The sequence below is a fragment of the Polyergus mexicanus genome, unplaced genomic scaffold, assembly GCF_030449975.1.
Source record: "Polyergus mexicanus isolate NDT 795.1 unplaced genomic scaffold, iyPolMexi1.0 SCAF_15, whole genome shotgun sequence".
NCBI lineage: Eukaryota > Metazoa > Arthropoda > Insecta > Hymenoptera > Formicidae > Polyergus > Polyergus mexicanus.
The window spans coordinates 1,816,859-1,839,148 of record NW_027223335.1 but is presented as its reverse complement, the minus strand read 5'-3'; the positions used below and the strand labels follow the sequence as shown (position 1 = coordinate 1,839,148).

At 40.0% G+C, this 22,290-nt stretch overlaps 1 protein-coding gene across 1 annotated transcript in view; it reads right to left on the bottom strand.

The window, feature by feature from the left end:
- LOC138939756 (homeobox protein OTX2) overlaps nucleotides 1-16,109 on the bottom strand; it is a 49,524-nt gene extending 33,415 nt beyond the window's left edge. Inside the window, exon 1 of the mRNA XM_070307891.1 lies at nucleotides 15,977-16,109. The gene's annotated coding sequence lies outside the window, so the exon portion shown is untranslated. The remainder of the gene's footprint in view (nucleotides 1-15,976) is intronic.
- Between the last annotated feature and the right edge of the window lie 6,181 nt (nucleotides 16,110-22,290).

Below are 22,290 nucleotides of genomic sequence, written 5' to 3'. Positions count from 1 at the left end.
GTTTGTTAAAAGACGTTATCGAGATGCGGGAGAATCTAAGTCACTTATCTAGGATCATTCGGATAGTGATCCGCTCCGTAGTTCTGAATTTCATTCATAGACTAACGTGACTCGTGACTGGCTCTGACAATGAATGACATCTCTGTATCGATATCTCTGTATTTACCATCTCTTTTGATAATTTAACCAACTAAACATATATGTAGAAAAATTTTTCAGCGATATGTTAAATGTGTAAACATCATTATTTGAATAATTTTATCATCTTTATCGACATACCAGAAATGTGGACAAAAGATAAAATAAAAAAAGTTTGAAACAAAAAGTTCCAAATATCGCTGACAAATAAAAATATGCATATGACATATCCATCATCTAGTTTTTATCTAGATATTCAATTATCGATACAGTCGCGTTAAATCAACCGAAATTCTTCGTACCGGCTCCTGGATCCAGGATTGCTTTGGATCAGAGTTCGTTACCGTCCACATTTACGGTGGAATAATTGAACAGGCGTCTTACGCAGATCATACGATGGCGAGCTCGAAATCAAACCGGTTTCAATCCGAATAACCGCGACTGGTCGTCATCGTCATCGTCGGCAACGGCGATGAATCTGCCCGCAATTTTCATTAAGTGGTCGCCGATTTACATGATACTTAAAATATTTTCTTGTCGTGTCGGAAAATAATCGGGGCTAATGGAGAATGTTAAAAAATAATGTGCAATGGCGTCTGCAGCGGTATAAAATGAAAATTTGCGTCTCTTGTAGCATCTCCTTGGGCGTTAATCGTAGATTCCTTGAATAAATGAGTTCTCTCTTTATTAGTTAACGTTGAATGAATGCAAGACTCAAGTACGTAGAATGGATACCAGTTTCAAAGTTTGCTAAGTCTTGTTAACAAAATACACAGCACAAATATATGTATCAGATTCCAAGGACATTAGAAATTAATCTTTTTCTAAGAGATTTTTTTTCACGCATTCACGATATTCTGATATAAAATTTTGATAAATTTTGATAAATTTTCCAAATAATCTCACTTTCTGAATTTAAGTTGCATCAATTTAATTTCCGGATGGAGGAATCTTTAATATCTATGATGACACGATAAATTATATTTTCACGAAATAACGACAATATATGTCATAAATTTTTCAATATTCATAATATTTGTGTCATTTGAACAATACGGATGGAATCGGACAGCGAAAATGGAAAAAAAAAGATTCCCTCGGGTGGAACAGTCGACGAAAGAAATTCAGATTAGTGACATTTTTGCGGTTTCTTTAGTGGAAAAACGATGTAAACTCTCCGAGGGAGATTTCATCTGGAGGACCTTGTCAGGACCCTTGACGACCGACGCCTGCGGTGCGAGACGGCTACTTAACGTATCCCGTCTGGCTCCTCCCGCCCTTTTGAAGCGCGCGCTGCTCCTGGCCCCCGTTTCCTGAATGAATGTACCTTTTTGTACTTTGCATCACTTAACGCTTCGACGGACGCTTTCAGAAGGCTAGTATTTTCGGCGAAAATGCGCGGCCATAGCAAAAAAGGGCGACCGCAGAGACAGGGCGTGTTGCAGGCATGAGGTTATTAGGTCTCCATAGCCGCAAGAGAGGGTGAACTGAGGATGAGCTTCAGACATCTTGTAAAGGATAAAATCTTCGATCCGCGCGAGATTTTATCCGCGTTCGGAGCATTCTGGTTTGTCACAGAATCGCCGAAATATAAAGAAAAAAAAAACTTATATACAATATTCTGTAGTAAATCTAATTTGATAATACGATTTATATATAGACATATAGAAATATTCCTTAGTAATTTTATGCAGACTTAATCAATATAAATAATATACGATATTTAAAAAAAAAACACATCTCTCAAAAAAACAGCTCTCTATATAATACAAATTGTAAAAAATATATATAATACAAACTCTCTTTCTTTTTCTCTACAAAAAAATAATATATATATAGACTTGTAAATACGAATTGATGCACGGAACGATTTGCCAGATACGAAACCCATTCGATTATAAACCGCAATTTTTCATCATCGCGGTATACCCTCCGCAAAATCGTCACCGCGAGTGCGATCCTTCGGCGTTTCACGCCCGGGCGAGCTGAAAACCGACGAGCGTAATAAAGCCACCCCTTCGGTAAACCATCACCATGCGGCATATCCGCCCATCCATTCATCCATCCATCCGCCCGACAGCCATGGGTGGCAGCGTCGCGTGGTAATAGTCGGGGGATGTCGCGACGCTTCTTAAGATCGTGTGGACGAGGATAAGAAAGAACGAGAGGGAAGCAAGGAAAGACTTTTCGATTCTCATCTTGGACACGCCTCGGCAAATTACTTTACAATGCTTCCGCACGTTACTTCCGTCCCCCGAACTATCATCTCGTTTCTTCGAGTTCCGCTTTCACTTCGCTCTTCCTCTCTCCCGTAGCTTTCCACCGGGGAGCCGCGCGCGTTAATGCTCCTCGTATTTTCTCTCGTCCGAGCCGCCCTTACTCCATCCCCCGCGTCCCCTCGCGTCGAAGGATGCTTTTAGAAGGCATTAGACGGGGCGCTCACGGTTCGTCGCCCGTAGTCGCTCCGCATTAAGGATCCACGCTCGGTGTGCTCGACACGATCTCCCTTCTCGTTCGATCCTCTTCTCAGGCGAGTGCTGGCTGGCTGGTATGTGGGCGGCGATAAGCGATTCGCATGCTGATATAATTCGATGATTTGAATCACGCGAGTATAGGCACCCGTTGACGGAGAAACGCGCTGCGATGCTTTTCGGAGCATATCGGGGAAAAAAAAAAAAAAAAAAAAATACTCTCTGATCTTTGTCCAATTTATCTTATTATATCTATAAGGCATCTCTTTGCACGTTCAGCGGTATAATCGCAACGCGAGAATGTGATCAAGTTTGATTTAGATATCCGCGAAACCTCTTGACGTACGCATCTTTGATGTATTTTTAGATTTCGTAATATGAGAAACATTCAATTCATTGATGTAAAGTTTCCAACAAGTAATTTCAAAATTTTTTAGTCTTCTACAATGATTTTATGATGAATAAATAATATTCGAGATATCCATCCTCTATTGTCAGGTAAAAAATTCAGATCGGACCTTTTTGGATTCGTTGCTCGATCTATGTTTCGTCGCGGGGCAGAGAGAGGTCAAGGTCATTAGCCACGATCGCGATGCGAAGAAGAGGCATATCCACGTAGGGGACGGCGTATCGGTGGCACAATCCTTAATTAAGGGATGAGGCACCCGGTGGCCCGGGTCACAAACTACGCTCGTAAATTCTTCGGCAAATGCATGCAAAAGCTGAAAGTCCAGGAGGGTGCGGGGAGGGCAATCGAAATAGAAAGGAAGGCGGGGGAAGAGGAGGAGAGGAAGGGTGAAGAGGTGCCGCGATGACTCCGACAAACGTACAGTCCTCGTAAGAAATCGCGTCCACCGTGAACAGCCTTGCCGAGAAGAGAAAATTATACTTGTTAATACGATTTGTTTTGTCAAGCGTTTATCCTACATTTAAACATGTACTTGATATTTCTCGTGTAATTGATGGCTCTTGACAATATTTGATATGATCTTATGTTAATTAAACTTGGATAGACGCGAGATAAGATTTATAGATTTAACGCTAAACAAAGTGTATAAATAACGAGCTTTTAATTTGACTCTAATCTATGAAATTCGATATCGGAATTTATATTTATTTTCGATATTTAAATTCGATATCAGAATATATTTTTAATGAAAAGAAAAATGTGTGTCACACACACGCACACACATTAAGATTGACGCTATGTATCTTTTACTTCAGAGCCAGATTTATAAATTATTAATTGTAAAATTTTGCAATAGACGGAGAAGAGGAAGGAGCGTAAATACGAATATAGGAAATAATCGTTGGAATTAACCTCGCCCAATATATCAATTAGCATGTCTCACCAGTTCTACGGTCTAAGCTCTATGTATATGTGCGTTCTCTCTTTTTTTTCCTTCTCTTCTTGATTTACATAGCAATGCGATTACATAATTATTTCTACGCTTACTGGCTTTGGCGAGTCTAAACAAATGTGCGTTCTAAACTAAATGTATCCCCAACACATTCCTAACTGACAGCTATTCGCACCTAATTAATCTTGTATATTTATTGCATCAGATTTATAAATTATGAACTGTGCGGTCATTGCGTCTCGTACAACTCAATGAATTTTATTAATTTTAAATATATCTTTACATATCTAATCTCTTTAGATTTAAATTTATAAAATTATAATCAAAGCAGTTTATAAAATTAATCAAAACGCGAAATATTTCAAAGAAAAACCGTCTATATATATATATATACACACACACACACACACACGCACAGGCGTTTATCCCGTAAGATTCACTATAAAGAAAGGATCAAGCTGCCAAGCGAGAAATCAGAAAAATTCGCGTAAATTCTCTCGCAATCACAAAAAGCAAATCAAGAAGTTTACGCCACCATCTGATTTTTTCCAATCGCACGATTCAACGCCCACGATTCTATATTGAGCAAAAGCATTACATATATTCGTATCTAACCGAGGATTTTCATATACTATGCGAAAAATTTGGACGTAAGCGCGACGTTCTTGTCAATGGACGGTCTCCTCGCGATCCTTATGGTACGGGCTGTACCCGTACATGGTACCCCGCATCTATATATAGATGTGGGACAAACGCGCACACCTATAAAGGATATCCAGCGTGAGCCTTGAGCATATCATGGTAGGAACGGAATATGGGATGGCACCGGAGATGACACATGGTCCGGCCGCCGGTTGCGCGTCCTGCACTGAGAACTCCACGACGACGAAGATAACGGAGATAGCCAAGAAAGAGAGAGAGAGAGAGAGAGAGAGAGAGAGAGAGACATTACAGAAGCGCGACAGAATATGCCCAACGTGTTGAAGGAAAGAGGGAGAAAGAGAGAAAGAGTGAAGAGATGAAGAGGAAACGGAAGGAGGGAAAAAAGGGAGGTCGGTTAGTTCTCTACCGCAAGCCGTCGGCGCGAGAGCACAGTAGCGGCAAATACCCATAAATATAAAATATGTCCCTCCCTTTCACCCTTTTGCACGCACACCGACTTGTCTCCCTCTCCCTCCGTAATATATCGATAACCGTATACACGCATCTCTCCACCGATGCGGCGAGTTTCTCGGGCTTCGAGTCCTCTCTCTCTCTCTCTCTCTCTTCTCTCGCATTCGCCCTGTCCAAGAAGATCGCGCTTATTCTCTCCGGCTGTACCTTTTTTCCAGCGGCTTTTTCTTCGGTTCTCTTACTCTCTCGCTACTATGCGGCCTCAACACCTTTGTGTACAACATTCCTTGCTTCTTCTTTCCTCTCACTCTCGCTCCGTACCTATGCCTTTCCCCGCTTCACCAATTTCTCATCACCTTTCTCTTTCTCTCTGATTGCGCCGACTATCAGACTCTCGTTCGTTATCTTCGTAGAGAAGATTCAGCGCGGTAGACGTACCTTTTCCTCTTTTTTTTTTCATCCGCTATTATTGCTCGCATGGCTCGTGATCTATACCTGAGAAAACAGAGAGAGAGAGACAAAGAGAAGAGATGAAAGAGGAAGGCTTCTTTCGGTTTCTCTCATTCTCTCTCTCTCTCTCTCTCTCTCTCTCTCTCTCGACAATCTCTGTGCTTCTGCGGACGCTCACTACGATTATGGGAAGCTGCGAATGCCTCCGTGTGCGCATGCGACGGTCGTCTTCGACATTGATTAATCGGGTAATTAATTGATGGGGAACTCCGCTAAGAAGCCGCTGCTTCTCCTGAGAAGACGCGGGTAAAAACGAGAACTCTTCGAACTGGTTCTCCGTTTTATCGAGAGTGTCGCGCGTGCGAAAATTAACGAGACGATTCATTATTTTGCGTTTGTGACAAGTCCGTAGTTTTTCAAGAGACATGCAGATCTCTGCGAAGTGGTGAGAGAGAGAGAGAGAGAGAGAGAGAGATTTCAACATAATTTTTTTTACAAAGAGCGCATTATCAATTTATAAAAAATACAGCGTAAATATATAATCCTTAGCTACGACAGTTCGACGAATGTCCAAAAACAACTATACAATTTTTTCGAATCTAATAACAGTGTTATATTACGGATAAATGGGATTATAAGAATCAATCAGATTAGAATTAAAACCTTTGTCCAACTTAAAAAAAAAAAAAAAAAAAAAAAAAAAAAAAAAAAAAAAGTTTGAGTATAAAAAATAATCGAACAAATATTTTAAACCAGAAATAAACGACCACATTCCATTTAAAATTTACTTCATTTTTCATTTATATAAATAATAATATTAAATATAATCGCGCAATGTGTGTGTGCAACACGTCCATTGTTGCATTTAACATATATGCGAAGCAAAAAAACAATAGAAAACTCTGCAACAGATTTCAAAAATAAAATATTTATTTTCTTCGAATTGCAATGAACGAATGCAATCGCAAAATCTCGTATGCGCAGAAAAGATCGTATTTACACCAAGCTCTTAAATTAACGTTTCATTAGTAATATGTGAGGATGTGCCGATCTTTTTGATAGAGAATTTCTAGAATTTTCGAAAGTTAATCGGCATCTCCAAAATTCATTATACAATAAACGAAATTAGTTAGATTTACAATTTGTATTGTGTGTAGACGTATTTGCAATTTATAGTTGCTCATAAAACAAAAGACCTTCTACAGGAAGTAATCATTTTAACGTTAAACGCAGTAGGCTTTCAAGGATTCTTCGCGAAATACAATCCATATGCATTTTGTGTCCTACATGAGATGTCCTCTAACCACTTCTAATCCTTACACCTCGATATCTCCACACACATTCTCGCACATGCACTTCGAAACACTGCTTCTTTAACTGTATCTCGGATATTCTGAGCTTTATTGAATATATGTAATTATGTCTACCATATATACATATATGTTTATGCAATAAGTAATCTGTGTGTGTGTATATTATTTTCGTAAATATTTTCTTGAAAAACACAAATATTTAAAAAATTGATTGTATTAAGATAAATATAAAAGAATCTTTTTTTTTAGACCAAATAAAATGTGATTGCATAAAATTACGTCAAATATATTTATAGTGCGGCTATTTTATCTTGAGTGTGAATAAATTTTTATCTTCTTTAACGAAAAGATTAAAGTATTAGAAGAGAGAACGATCATTTTTTGCAACAATATTTTATGAATGATGGTACCGACGAAATAGAAAGTTAGGAGGAATATATCGCGTGCGATGTCCCGTCGCGCATCCGTCCGCATATTTTCCTATTCTTTCATCCGACTATATTACATCGAACATTTCTCTTATGATACGGTTTGCACGGCAACTAAAGCGCGAGGATACATTAACAGGTGCGCGTCCAATAACCGGCGGCGGATCGATTCTCAGAGAGAGCCTGCAATCGCGGCATCGCAAAACACGATGTGACGTGAGAGAAGCAATTTAGCAGGCCGCAATGACAGCCGTCCAGTTTTGTTGTTGTCACTATGCCTAGCGTACATGTATCTGCGCAGGATCGCAGGCGAAAAAGGGAAAAAGAGCGAGAAAAACCAGGGAGGAGATGATGAAAAAAAAGAGAGAGAGAGAGAGAGAGGAGCAACTAGCCGTCGTATGTGAGAGAAGAAATCCCGTGAGCCAAGTCGAAGGACGAGAAGCGGAGAAGCGGAACGACGACGAAACCCGTTCTCATTATTATATTCATATTCAGGCACGATAGGGCGAACCCTCCCCCTCGTTCCGCGTCCTGCGCCCTCCTCTCTATCTCTCTTACTCTTTCACAAGCCGCGGATCCTCTTCCTCTACGGGCTACTCCCGTAAGGCTCTCACTCGCGTAGAGGAGGCGGTATAGATATAGCGGTATAAAAATCTCTATAAAAAGTTGAAAAGTGCCGCCGCCGGAGTTGAGGGGCGACAATGGATGAAATATGCCGCTCCGTTCGACCCTACTGGAAGCCTTAACGTGCCGGACACCTCTTTACACCTGCGCGCGCGCGCGCGAGCGCGCGAGTCCTCGGCGTATTATAGCGCCTTATTATAAACCGAACCGACGGTTTCAGAGAGAGCATCTCGCCACGGATAGGACGCCTATCCACGAAATCGATGCGACCTTCTACCTAGAATTATTCCCGCCGCCGCGCGAGACTGCGAGGCGTTCGCGGCGATTCCGTGAAATTCGGGGCTCTCTCCTCCCTCAAAAAAAAAGAAAAAAAAGAAAAAAAAAGACTCGTTTCTACTCTATCTCTTTTATCTCTTTCTTTCCTCCGTCTATGTGAATATGCACTCCTTTATATCGTGGCATAATTATGTAAGATAAATAAGGAAAGATAGATAAAGAATTTTAGTGATTGCTTATATATAAAGTATAAAGAATGAAGATGTCGCGACATCTTTAATTCCGTATAATATAAATGTAAATTTTAACGAAATTGCATAAATATATGCAGGTATAGTAATTATTTGAGCTAGAGATATATCTAACTTTTCTTAGAAATTTTCTTCGATATAATTTGCCCGAGCGTCGCGAATGTCAATTCGCGCATCGGCCAAGTTCTTTTATCGTTTTGATACACGTACTACTTGTCACTACTTGTATAACCGTTGATCCCTTCCAAGCATACGAATAAATTAGCTCTTAAAAGGTCGCTATGATCTTTTCAGTTTTGTATATACGATATACTAAGATATCTGAAAGTTTTATGTACACGTTTGCAAGAACGTTGCATTGATTAGATATATATAACGGTATGCGTTTATTAAAGTATGATATTATTATATAGCGTATAATTTAAAATCTGTCATTTGCATTTTATATGACGCAATTATGACACGTTACCAATAACATTTCATCCATTTGATAGATTTGTCAATGCAAAGCAAAATGTTAATGCGCAACAATGAAATATTGCTCTCCGTTAAAATACAACTGCTACGGAAATAATATCATGATTCTCTCGCGCGAATCACAGACGAATCCTAGATTAGATCGCAGGTTAGACCAAAAGTGCTAAATAAAACTCTGCCGCTCGCGATATTTCACGAAATGCACAACGGCTGTCGCACTACAACAGTCGTTAATAATGATTTGTGCTCGTATCCCCCAATCCGTAGAAACGTCGGTAGTTCTATCTTCAATTTAACCAGGAATAGGATAATCAGTTTTTTTAAGCTTCATCTTTCTATTCAGATGCAGCCGCGGAAACGCCTGATATTAACCGTCATCTCCGCTGAGATTAAGTATAAGCGACCTTCGAATGAGATGTGAATTTCATCATCTGTCCGACATTTTCCCTCTTTCATAGATTCGCGAATTGTAATTTCATTTACTGCATTCTAATCATCTGGTTTGGATCATCTAAACTCTCTCCTCTCTTCTTTTAATAATTTATCGAGTCCGAATTATATATTTATAAAGTGTATAATAATTAATAAATATTATTATTTTATTATATTTTTTATTATACATATATTATGTATATAATTTATATATATATATATATATATTATTTGTATTATGTATTATAAATTATCTATCTTAACACATGTCTACCATATTTAAAAAGTATAGGGAAAACAATTATAAAAATAATTGAAAAAAATATACATATCAGAAACTTGCATGGTTATTTTAATAGAATTGACGTGTTCATTTTAAAAATTATAATTATTTTTGAAGAAAAAGAGAAAGCTGATTTCTAATGGTAATATTATAAATAATATTATTTTTGCTGCTTTGCGTTAAACGGTTGCTTTTCTTTGAAGTCCTGATTATACCAAAATTCTTTGCGTTTCACTGTCGAAACTTCACTGTTGAATTCTTTTGATCAAAAATTGACATAGAACATGATATTTGACAGAAATTGACAGATGCATCAAGCATCACTTGGCAACCAAGTGTTTATGAACTATGGTCCTAGCAACTTTTTTCCTAGAAACTGTCAGCTTGGCCGACGAAGTGCCCGACAATTTTCCACGAAACTATTAATTGGTGACGCCGGAGAAAGAGAAAAAGGAAAAGAGAATACGGCATAAAGTATGGAAAACTAAAAATTCAGAGCATCCGTCATCGAAAGAAACCGGATGAGCTGATGGCTGTTTTCGAAAACGACAATGAGGCGGGTTATTTCTGTCCAGGGGGTCTCTGTTGTGGTTACAAGAAAGACGTGCCCGTGTATGAACGTGGTTAGAACCTGTAGATAGAGTCTGTAGCCTGCGCCGCATGAGATGCCAGAGCGAGGATAATCGTCATTTCATCTTGCCTATAACGGCGGCTCTTCAAAAAATCGGCTCGGAATTATTTGCAAGCCTTCCAGCCAAAAGAGAGAGAGAGAGAGAGAGAGAGAGAGAGAGAGAGAGAAAGAGAGAGAGATCAGATGACGTGGTTGTCGAAATAGATTTTCTTTGCCGGACGTGAAACCCCCGAGGATTTTAAGAGATAACAATTTGGCATATATTAACTATTTCATATTGCCGGCCTAAATCAGTAAGAGTAAATATATAGACGCATGCGAATACAGGTTTATTTATGTAGTCACACGTTTCGAAGTTTGTTAAGCATTATAAAGTCTAATGCCTATACAAGACAAACACTTTGCTAATCTAGTAACCAATACTTTGTTGAAGCTAATGTCAACTTATCAAGGTATGTCGTAAACGGATAGCAGCTTACTGAGTTATTTTCTATAATAATATCTAAATTTGAAATGCCAAATCGAGTTAAATTTTTAAACCGCAAACATGTTAAAATTCATTTCTCATAATAATTTGTAAGATTCTGAGGATTTCAATGCAATAGGTAAATGATTACAATTAGACGAAGCAAGAGCATTTAATAGGCATCAAATAGTGATTAAATTCCGTTGAAAATCTCAGACGAGTAAACGTAGGTATTGTGCGAAATATTTTTTTCAAGAGCAGCAAAGACGTTGCGAAATTTCAACCGGGCGAACGCTTATGTCACAAGAACGATAGACGATAAACGCGAGCGATCTCGAATTTCCTGGACGCGTACGCGTACGTGGGGATGTGTCGTCGCTTGTAAATCACGGGACATGGACGTGGACCAATCGGCGCGGGATTTAATTTACGGCCGCATTACGAAGCGCTGAAATGGCGCTTCGCCATTCATTGTCAGCCGCGCGAAGCTCGAGCTTAAATTGCGTAAGATTTATACCTCGCCTCCCTTGGCGTTAATCGTCGCGTCCCGCATCGGGCTCGCCGTCGAAGTTCCGAAAAAATTTTGACAGATTCTGCTTTATATTCCAAAGCAGCCGAGTATTCCCGGAATCGCTAAATGATCGTTAAACGCGGATGTGCACGTTGTTCAATGAATATCTGTTACATTCGATTACGAACCATTTGGCGCGCATCTCGAAAATTTTATGATAAATGTTGCAGAATGGCGGAAAAAAATATATTTCGGATCGTTATTTTTAATTTGATTTAACCGTATATATGCGCTTAAAAATATTTTTTTTATATCATTTATCATCTCTTAAGCTTCTTGCTATTTATTGTAATTATAAATATATCAGAGAGATATATCTCTTCAATATCATATAATATTTTACATTACTTTCTCTATTATAATTAATTCTTGATTTTAATTTTCCTCTCTATTCTTTTTTAACCTTTATATATTTCTCTTTTTCACTTCGTTGCACTGTCAGTATACGGTAAACATTCATTATCACGTGCATTATCAGGCATTTAAGGATTCGATTTGAAACAGTTTTTTGTTTGTTTACCACGAATGGTGTGAATTTTGACAATCTCCAACCGTATACAAACTGCGTGAACTCGACGATACCGATAAAGACACCCGCGGAAGGAATTTCGTTCCGAAGGCGGTGTCCTGGACGCGACGGATAGCACGAATCGGCGCTGACTCACTTGACGAGAGAACGCAGCTGGTACTACGGAGCCAGTTCGAAACGGTCAGGTCGGGCCTGACCCTGTGCTCTGGCCGTTACCATTTCTGAGTGACGTCTTCATGTCTGGCTCTGCGGGGCATTCCACGTTCTCATTGTGCGTTTGTCCGTCAGCCCGTTCGGTCGAGCCTGGACCGGGAGACGTATATCGCCAACCCCCCGTCGTCGGCCACTTCTCGCCGTGAAAACTTCGCGCGTCACCTACGGAGATGACTTGTGAGAAAAAGGGCACCACGAGAATCACCACGGGACGAGGATGACGCCGGTACCGCCACGCTTCGCGAGAACCTTGCGAGAACGCGACGCGAGTGAAAGTGAAGCCGGAGACGACGGATGCTCCGTCGCGCGACGTTGAAAGGCGTAATAATTAATAATCGAGATCGATTCCTTAAAATCGATCGCTTCTTCGAATACTTTAATATTCAAACTAAACATAACTCGGACGATCGTGACTTTGACCCTAATCATGTTAATTATATACATATTTCAAGAGAAAATATTTTTCGAATAATAACTTTGAGAGGAAAAATATATACCCACATTTCTAACATACGTGATGACCGATCGACCGTTGAGGCTTTCATAGATCGGCTATACACCTGATTGGAACATTAGTTCGAAGAGATTATAATCCATCAAATATGTCATCTAATAGAATTAAAACTTATTAACTACTAAATGAGATATTTATTGTTCTAGTTAATTCTTCGATAGATGTAGGCGCTTCGTTAACAACGTCATAAATCCAAACATTAGAATACTCCGCAAAAAGAAAAAATCTTTTACCTATATAACTTTCGATTTCTGAATTCGAATGTATCGTTCAGCAATTAAGATTACATACGACGTTGCTCAACACAACACAAAAAACAATTAAATTAACCTGTCAAAAAGGTCACCTGTGCTAAAAGTCGCTTGCTAAACCTTTTGATAAATGACGATTTAAAATCCCTCAGGTACACTCATTCAGAATATCGTGGCCGGCTAATTGAGGTTGTTAATAACCATCGTTCTCGCCGGAAGAAGTTAATTTCGCGCCCGCGCCCGCGCACAAAACTGAAACTAAGCTGGCGAACGCTCCGAAAAAAATCCGAGTGTTCTTTTCGCCCAGGCTTCTCGACGAAGCTCGCTTCGTGAACGCGAATGTACTTCGCTAACGAGCGGCGATTTCGGTGCCGGAATCCCGATGCGATAGGTAACTAAACTCGTATTACCGATCCCACACCGCGGCTCGGCCGCGGCCAAAGAAATCTGTACAAAGATTGATGCTCGCGCGGCGCGTTTCACTCTCTCGCGCGGCCAGTAGCGGTCTTTATCGTCGAGAGGACGTCGTATAAACGCGGCGTACTTTTCGTGACGATTAGCGGGGATGACGTGGCGTTATGCCGACAAAAGCGCGAACGATGGTTTACCGCTGCTCGTCAGAGTGTACGAGCAGAGGCGGAGAGAAAAGACGGCGGCGATTCTGAATAGAGCCGATAAGGAGGTGGCCGGCTAAAGCAAGGTGAGACGGTCGGCCGGAGAGGTGTACCTCGTTAATTGGCGACAATTAACAGAACGGGCATGCGACTGGCTACCGGAGGCCACTCACGAGCGTGATACGCGCGAAAAGGCGCCGCGCCGGTTCCCTTTTCTTCCTCGCGTCCTTACGCAAGAAGTCGCTTCTCTCCGTGCTCGTCGCTTTCTTTCGGAGCGGCCGATTTCCGCGACTTCATTTATCAGAGACGCGCGGTCGATCGAGGATTCATAAGCGACGCGAAAAAAGACTCGTATCCACCATCAACCGTTACGCCAATTTCAGTCGCGGGAATAACGACCGCAAAATTGCGCACGCAAGCTTTTGCGATCTTTCATTTGCGATTTGATGAAGTCGCAGTTGAAATTCTAATAAGCCGATCTATTTATCCATATAACCATCGTTCAACTAAGATTATTGTCGAGATTATATGCAATCGTTTGATCATTTCTGTGATCATTTCGTTCTCTCTATATGCAACGCTCGGCATCTCGTTAATTTTGATAAGAAAATTATCCGTAAACTTCTAGGATCTCGATCGGAGATACTAAGACATTCTATTAGCGTCATTTTCAAGAAATTACAAAATAATTCATTAATTTTTCAATGTTATTTTGTCTTTGTCATTATATACAATTTAATTAAAGACCAATTTTTAAAAATCTGTATTATTAATAATATATACTATAATAATAATAATAGCAAATATTTACAATATGCACTTGCATATTGCAAATGATGGAAGAGTAAGAGTTACCTAAAAAAAAAAAAAAAAAAAAAATGCGACATTACTTTCTCGTTTACATCATAACGCGACGCGTAACGCAAGAAGTCAAGAAATGTCAAGAATGAGGATATTGACCTCGTGTTATACGGGGAAATTTACAGCCCCTAGACAAGCGTCAAACACCAAAATTTCACTCGTCTCGCTAAAGCGAAGGAGGGCCCGAGGTTTCTTCGTGAATCAAACGATCGGAGGGCGTGTCGGGATAATCGTCAGCGTTTCGACCAAAATCTAATTCGAGAATAGCCGAGGAATTTTCACAGTGGCCTTTTCAGCTATATCTTGATACCGTAGCGGTGTAAACTTTGTCCTCTACGCCTTAATTTAAAGCGTCGTTAATTTTTAAGAATATTACATGCAGAATGTAATTATCGTAGCACGCTTAATATAATTTTATCGCCGGTGATCTATGACAAAATATATTAATTGAAACTATTTCAAAAAGTAGAACAAAGAAACTTTACGGAAAATCGTAGTAAATGGAAGATTTTGATTGGTTAAATTTATTGCGAATCGTGTGAAAAAGATATTATTTTCAGCTGTTTTTCCGAATGCGTGTAAATACATATTTTGATTATCTTTCTTACTTGGACTACCGACGGCTCAACGTGAGAAGGATACAAGAATAAAGCTTTACATTTTACATAACGCTCTAATAAATATATTATATACTAGATTTTGTCTCGAATCTCAAAAATATATACGATTGGAATCACATGGCATGACGATATTAGTAAACAAAAGAGACGTGTTTTCTAGATCTCGTTATTTATGTTATTTTAAAATTTTCTTTATATAAATATCACGTCAATACTAAGTTATAAAACATAAATTATGATATCATTTACAAATTCTTCTGCATTTAATATATGCGGAAACAATTCGATCATCGACTTGAATAAATATAAAGAATCTATGATTCGATCGTGTCGCGATTAAGAGAAGACTCGTAGATTAGTCAGGTAAAATCAGAGCACGTAAGTTCTGAAAGGGCATTCTTCAATAATTAAAATTGACGCTTATCAATTCATTTATGTATGATTCGAAAAAATAATCGCGTTACTCTTGAAGCCTAGATAGATCTTTAAAGATTTTTAGATCATATTATATAAGAGCAGCGTTCTTACATAAGACATAGGCAGTTCTTATATAAGACATAACGCACTTTCAATTAATATTTACAATACTGTTTTACCGTCTAAATATCTGCATAATATTAACGCACGATATTTTATATTTTTCAAACATGCAATAATAATCAGGTTTAAAATATTCAATATTAATTTACATCAGCATTGGGCGTAACGCAAGTTCTAGTAAGAACTGCAGAAAAAGAAAACCGAAATAAAAATATTTCGACACGATATCGTTATCGTTAAGTAACATATCAATACTTGATCGATATGCGAGCAAATTTTCAGAGTAAAGAATGTAGAGAATTTATATAAACAAATTACAAACAACTTGTATAAAGAATCGAACGCGTCGCGTACCTCTGTTTTGCAATAATACAAAGCTTATAATTCGACAATTGTATCTCGACTCCTTTCAAAGGGCAGGAATGTCTTAATATATATAAAAATTTCTCAAAATATTCTTTCGATTTTTTTTTTCAAATGTCACCTCGTGTTTACCACATAGCGTTTACTACTTTTTACACAGTTATCCTTTGACGAATTTTCGCTTACCTTTCCCGACGTACTCTCGACGCGTCGGTGCTCCGTGCCGCTTGGGGATGATATCCTTGGACGATTCGCGTAGACGTTTCCACTTGTCCACGTCCTGCTATCGTCCTGCCACTGCCACGTGTTACCGATAGCGTCCACTTTACAGTCCTCTTTTTCTTCCTTATCTTCTTTGTTCCTTTCCGTAAAGTCGTCACTCGCGAATTATCTCAATGAGCGTCACTTTGAAAAGTGTCAGGACCTTGCGAGTAATTCCGCGACGTATCTCGTGATTGACGACGGCGACGACGACGGTGATACGGTTATTATCGCGTCTCCTCGCGGATGGCTCAGAATCCGACGTCGCGTCGAGAAACGTCGAAAGAGATTACTACCGATAGGTGATTACTACTCGTTTCGCGAATGGTTGATCCGCCGTGTCGCGGGGCGATGGACGCGTAAACGCGTCGCCGTCAACGTGGACTCGCGGTAAAGTCTGTCTCGCGCGCGAGCGAACGTTGCCACCCGGGTGTTGCTCTCTCAACGCCGTCGACGGCGTCGATCCTCGGCGATGGCAGGACGACGACGCCGTGTGCTTCGTGGTACCGCCGTTTGGTGGTGCTCACGACGTGAATCCTGAATCGTGCGATCCCCTTCCTCTCGATCCCGCGGTTACACGGTCCCCACTACCGTCTACGAGAAAGCCTACCGACCTGCGTCTCCCCGTGAACCCGCACACTCCGCTCCGGGGACGCTGCCGTCGCGCGTCTGCTTGTATCCGTGATGTCGAGAGATACACGGCGTCGCGACCAGCCGGGGAGAGGATGGGGAAAGAGTGGGGAAGGGAGGAGAAGGAGAGGGGGTGGGGTGGGGTGGAAAGGAAAGGACAAGCAAGAGCGCGCCTGTGTGCTATGGGCGCGAGAGTGTGCGCGGAGAAAGGGCGATGATGGGGGAAGGAGGGTGGAAGGATTCACTCACACAAACGGGATTCGTCTCGCTTCCAGGGGACACGCACGGGAATTCTGACAATAGCGGCTCGTATGTCGTAGTCCTGGATCGTCCTGCCCTCGATACCACTCCTCCCGTTCTATCATCGGCCTACCTCCTTTCGGAGCGCGATATGCGGAGGATACGCTCGCGGTGCGCGCGCGTCTGTATCCGCGTGACGCGGAGGAGAGGTTTACCCACACCGATGAAAAACTGTTCCCCACTGATGTGCACATTGGTTTCGCGTCGATGTTAGCGACACGCGGAGGTCCCGGATCGTCCTGCCTTTTGATGCGCTCCCTCTATTACCATCTCCCCGGGAAAATATCCCACCATCGTGGCCAGGATATGCCACGAGCGAATTGGTAGCGGGAAGACGGGGAGAGGCAGCGAGATTCGCAAGATTGGTCTCTTCCCTCTTCCTCCTCCTGTCTTTCTCTTTCTTTCTTCCCCCTCTTATTCTACTATCGTTATAAATAAGCTGTACCTCGATGATAGAGAAGCGCGCGCGACCGCGCGAGAGAAGAATAAGGGAGACCGCGCGATCTCCCGGTTCACTCGCCCTCCTCCTCCTCCCACCCCCGTGGATTCTATCGCGATGGAACACACGCATCATCGTGAACTCGGTACCCTCGTACGTAAACGAAGAAACATGTTCGACGTGTAGACGGGAAGAAAGAGGAACGCTGATGTGCCCTTTTTTCTCTCATCCTGCCAACCCCGTCGTTCCTTGTTAAAGATTTAACGACGGTCGTTGTAACTATTTATGCGCGATGCGGGATGCACGCGACGAGGGAAAATCCGAAGGATTCGCTCGTTCTCCGCGAGATAAAAGAGGAGGCGATATTTCGTTGTTGTTATTCTTCGAATGAAATCGGACGTAGCTTCGAAACTTTTCCATATAATCCTCGCCCTCTCGATACGTTCGCAATTATATCGGCCAACGGAAATTTGACGTGCGACCATACCGCGCATTGTCGACGACAATTTTACATCCTTTACCATGCCATTCTCGGTTTCCGAAATGTTGACAATGCGTTTGTTACCCGCGGATGAAGGATACAGCGAGCGCAGCTTCCTCGCGCGGCTCCTGTTCTCTAATGGAAATACTCTGCCTCGATGAACAAATGCGCGCGCGCGTTTCACGCACACTCATGGATACATGGCTGATAGTACACATACCTGCGAGGCAACACCCTTCGTGGCGAGCCGCAAGGGCGAAGGGAGGTGAAGGATGGTGCACGTGCGCGCAGCCTCCGCATGGACCAAAATGGCTGGCGGCACGTGAGCCGATTGGTTCAACGGACGTGGCGAAGGCGTGGAGAGTACGCTCTCGGTGGCCGTTAATCGGTCGACGATCAAAATAAAGATCTTTCACGGAAGCTGAACGAGTGGGGGAAGCGCGACACGCGAGAGTGGGTACGCAGGGGTACGCACGTTACATTCATTACGAGCTTGGTAGGGCGAGATCGCGATAGTGGGGGCAACTATATGGAACGGTGGGGGACGAAGGATTTTTTTTTTTATGGATCTCTCGCGACTGTGTGTCTCCCTTTCATCTCGTCTCGTATCGTACGTGTGGGACATCGGACGAAGCATGTGTGTGTGTGTGTGTATATGACGCGGGCATCGACGTGTCGAACGTCACGCGAGCGCGTTTGTACGCTCGGCGATCGTCATTAAGGGAGATGCTAATTGGTGGCAAAGCGAGGTCAGGCCGAAAGCCCCCGCGCGGCGTCCAGGGACTTTTCGTATTTTTGTTCCTCTCTTCTGTTTCCCGATATATATGTGCCGTTGTGTTTGGCGGAAATCCCGGAAATTCCAGATACCTCGCGGACGCATGATTCTGCGCGTCCGCTATTGACATCGACGATTGACGCGGTCACAAGTATAATAATGTGCGAAAGAGCACACGTATCAGTTTAGTATCAGAGATGTCCTAGCTAGAGATAAGAAATTTTGGAAAGTAGAAATCATAATCTAATAAAAAAAAAAAAAAATTAATTGATTTGTTATTTAATCTGTTTTATTATCTACGAAATTAAGACTAAAATTGTTTTTCTTATTTATATATGTATTTTAGATAATATATAATTTTCCAATTCTCTCTTTCTTTCTTTCTTTATAAAATAATTGCAGTAATAAAGGTCTATATATATATCTTATCCTTTTTTTTTTAAATTTTGTTTATTTAATTCACAATACAAGTCACGTGTTTATTTTATCCTTATTAGAAATATTGGCTTCTCTAGAAATTTCTATTAAACTTAGTTTCTGTATCTTTGTTAAGATGATATCCATTGTGAACAAGTATGTCGAAAAGATCTATACGTTGTATAGTTGCGACAATGTCCGTCTCGTAACAATACGATACAGGATGTTTCAATTATTACATAATCTCTTTGCTTTTTTTTTTTTTACTGAGCTTTGAATTTTGTAATAAAATTTGTAATAAAATTTAATCAATTTCTTCGTAACATTTCTATAAGGATCACAAAGAATTCTTTAGTTGAGATAAAGTTTGAAATAAAATTCGAAATTAAATGAATTGATGAGAAGATTTTATCATTTCTATTTATATTCTGCGAACTTAATTTCCTAATCTCGATAGCCAAAAACATTGGAAAAAAATTCCACTTTTATTAGTTTATTATTTAATGGCTCTATTCGGAAAAATGCATCTTGCTTTTAAGACAACCTGTATAGATATATTACACAGGAGAATATACGTAACCTTTTCTATGCGACAGGAGGAGGGAAGAAGGATGAGATCAGAGCCAGGCAGCGTGTATATGTATCCTAACTTTCTTTGTACAATCTATACCTCGCTGCTACAAGGATACATGTACAATATATTCCTCCTCTTTCGTCGAGTGTATATAGTTATGTTGACAGGATACCTTATACATTTGTATACGATACATTGAACGGATAAACTCGCTTTTCATCTCACCCGATATTATATACCTCTCAAACAACTAATTATAAAATCGCGCAATGGAAGACAAATGATGTTATATGTAACAGAGAAAAAAAATTCCAACGCATGAATACATTATTCAAAATTATTTACATTCTGTATAGTTTTTGTCAGACAATTGAAAATGTTATGTTTTTATATACCGTTAATCTTAAACTTAGCAAACTTGAATTTAACATCACAACAAGTATAAAAGACGAGATCCTTCAGATAACCGTAAAACTTTTTTATCATATTTTGCAAATGTATTTTGAAAGCAGAAAAATATATATATTATTAATAAATCTTTATCGATTATCTCGCGAAACATTTTCTTCGCATAAATATACAATGTATGAAGAATTTCAAGTCTTTATAATTTCTTGTTTAGTATAATGTACATTTAATTTTCTAGTATATAGTCTATTAAACAACATTATTATGATAGAAGAAATATATTAAAAGAATAACAAATTTTACGTAAGCTTGAGAAATTCGAAATCACATTTTAATTTACTAAGAAAAATCACGAATGTAGATACTAGAGAAATAAAAATCACAAGACGTATTGAAAAGTTTGAGGATTACTGCGGTTAATAATACTTTTAAAATGAATATTTTACTCCGTGACAAACTTTTTATGCAGCTATTTGGGCTGTTTTCTTTGCTACGATTTGATCCATCACATATACTTGCCGACTCTTTCTCCGAACGCGTGTTTAGATGTGTTTTCATATTCACAGACTAGTTGGGTTGTATATAATGTACTCAAGCAGGGACAGTCAACTCCTTTTTTGGTATCTAAACATGTTATTCTCCGAATGAATGAGAAAATGAGAAAAAAAAATGAAAAAAGTGGTAACATAAGAAAAAATAATAATACAATAAATACAATTCTTTTTCTGTGTAAAAAAGAATTTTGAAAATTAATTAATAAATTTACATACGTCTTATATTTTTATAGATTTTAAAGTTTCTTAAATAAAGAATTATATCTCCATTGTGTGTGAATTGAATTACAAAATGCATAGCACTAATCATAGATTATATTTTATATAATCTATTCTCTGCATAAACTACATTTTATTTAAGAAAAAATAGAACGATAAAATAACAAAAGATCGATTTTTCAACGCAAAATTCGAACTCGAAGCATCGCGTTAGAACTGTCAGTTGATCATCCCCGTACTACATACGATATACCTTCTGTTCGTCCGTCTCGTCGATCTCGTGGGCAGAAACGGAGGCCGATTGTTGTTTGTTTGTATTTACTACGAAAGCACCCCGGCTGCCCGTCTAGAGTAGCTGCATCGATGGTACGAAAAGGGGGAGGTTGGGGATGTGCACGGATATATCGTATTCTCTATTCTATAGCGTATACAGTGCGTGCGGTTGGGGGCACGCGAGACGTTACCAGCCTGAAAATTGAATGTCACTCGGAGAAGAAACGTCACAATATTCCGCGTGTCTGCAGGCGGGAGCTGTTTTGTAGTTTTCCGTCTCGTCTCGAAGCTATTGTGTTCCTGCTTCGTCACGCGACAGTTTTTACAATGAAAACAATGATTGCGATCGAAGACGAGAAGTCCGAAATTCTTTCAAACAAACCGTTCGGATTTCTCAATTTTATTTTGTGTTGCACTCGTGATTCGAAATAATATCTTTCGCACAAAAGTATGACGGAGAATATGTTTATTAAGATGTTTGAACTACTATGCACAAAAATATGTTAACTTATTTCGATTCAAGAATAATAATATTTTTAATAAATTAATTTATCAGTTTCAAATGAAATGCAAATTTTTGATGACAACTGCAATTATCTGTTCATAATTATTCTCTGTTCTAATTTTGCATTTCACTTATGCATGATATATTGTATTTAATAATTGTCATTATTTTTTGGGCGCTCTAGAAGTATATTACTCATTCAACAGAAAATGTATAAATCGTTGTGAATTGATTATTTAAAAACTAAGCACCGTGTGACGTACACAACATTCTTCTTACCTATAATAACATGCCTGCAGATCGGCATGCATCTCATTGACCGAAACACCCTTTCGGCATCTGCCGAAAGCGGCAGCGATTGACGTGTCTTCTCCGAAAAAGCGTGTCGTAGACGGACGCCGGCGTAAATCCGACACCCGAATGTTTGACAGAATAATTTTCACGTTACCGGGGTGCATTATGCGTTTTTATACTAGCGCCTGACCGTGCGCATTGTCGACAAAATAAGTCGTATCCTATACCGTGGCAACCCCCTGGCCTTTTATGACGGTTTCGCACATATAGTGGCTTCACAGGAACCAGGCAACCTTTACCGTGAAGTAGCTGTGACCGAAACCCAAAAATTTGTCTTTGACCTATGTACAGGTCTGTAGCGAGAATCTAA